Here is a 1,795-nt window from a genome sequence, read left to right on the forward strand (position 1 = left end):
TCTCTCTCTCTCTCTCTCTCTCTCTCTCTCTCTTTCTCTTCCTTTCTTTCTTCCTTCCTTTCTTTCTTTCTTTTTCTAATGCTTTGGCCAAAAACTTTTCTATTCTTTCACTTTAACTTTGAGGCTTCTAGCCTAAGTGGCTGAGAATAGCAACTTATTGGTAATTATGAGCAATTTGGTCACAAATGCTCAGAAAAAATCTGTCTTGTATCGTGTTTAGTGTTGTTTGTACAGTCTTCTACCTTGTAAGATTTCTAAGGGGGAAATGCAACCATCCATAAAGACTGCTATAAAAAACTGCAGCAAAAGCATTTATAATGCTGGGGAAGATTTAAAAAATATCATAGTTTTGTACTTGAAACAGTTCTCTCTGTCTGCAATCTGTAATCTGATGCCAAACTCTCTGTTCCAGTAAGCAGGGACTAACTCACTTTGGGCTTTCAGCAGATTAGGTTTAAAAAACAACAACCTTGCAAGTTACTTTCTTTCTGTCATTTCAGCCCTTACTAGTTTTTGAGTTACAGAGATAAAATAAGACAATCAAATAAAGGAAAACTTTTTTGGGGGGTGGTTTGTAGAAAGAAATTTGTGGCATTATAAATGAATTAGACTGAATTTATAACTGAAGTATAATATCTTTACTGTAAATTTCCAAATTATTGTAACTGCTAAAAACATTTTAGTAAATTTTAAAGGTCTGGAAATTAGGGATATTAGAGATTAATCATTAAGGAGCTTAGAGATTAATCATTTTAAGATTGTAGGGGAGAACTCTTAGGACTTGGGCTAATTCTAGAAACTCACTCCTTTCTCTTTGTCCTATTTGATAAGGCACTTAGCCAAAGCTTAACATATGTTGAAATATTTTAGTAAGTTTTGGGGTACCACTCTATAAAATTTGTTTTAAGGAAAAATAGGAGTTAAATTCTGTAAAAGTGTCATGGGTTAAACAGCACTTAAATCACTTTTTTTTCCTGTAAATTGATAGATCTATTGTTTTAGTGTAATGTCAGAAGGCAACTAGTTTGAAAGTAATCCTTGAGTGAAGAAAAAAAAACAGGCATGTGATTTATATTTTAAACTTTTCTGAAACTTAATAGCTACCTCATACTAATTCTTTCTTGACCACGAAAAGAGTCTACTTTAAATCAGGGAGCAACTTAATAATTAATCAAATTTAATTAAGGAGTAGAAAGGGTGATTCAAACCAAAGATGGGTTTATGAGGAGGGACTGCCTACCCCACCCCTACTATTAACTCCACCCAGACCCTGTTCTGAATAATATGAACAGATATTCACAATGACAGGAGGGGAGGAGGTGATCAGGAACTAGAAATATGTTTTGGGAAAGCTGAAGTAGAATTTTCAAAGCCTTATATGATGGAATTAATTATTTATGTAAACTAGAAGCAAGGCCACTGAAGAAAATTAGAAAGCAATTGCATTTGTAAGCCCTTAGCAATCCAAAAAGGTAAAAATTGAAATTAACTGAGGCTGTCTAAAAAAGTTTTTCTTAAATTACAAAGGAGAAATAAATGAGTGAAGAGCAGTTATTAAGAAAATTTGGAATATGATTAGAAAATACAGTACTCTGCCCCTAAAAGACTATTCTGGGGGTATATTCCCTAGTCTTTAGAACCTCATGAGCTCTAAAGCAAGGGGATGGGAATTTGAAGCTGCTACTTGGAATCTCTAATTATCTTTCACTCAGGGGTAAAACTGAAAAGGTTTGGAGGCTAGGTTATGAATACAAAAGTAATTTATTTGGCTCTCTGGGTGATTTTTTTTGAAAGA

Source organism: Petaurus breviceps, unplaced genomic scaffold (genome assembly GCF_028583685.1).
Source record: "Petaurus breviceps papuanus isolate PSGF00001 unplaced genomic scaffold, PetGlider_PUasm1.0 688, whole genome shotgun sequence".
In the NCBI taxonomy this organism is placed as follows: domain Eukaryota; kingdom Metazoa; phylum Chordata; class Mammalia; order Diprotodontia; family Petauridae; genus Petaurus; species Petaurus breviceps.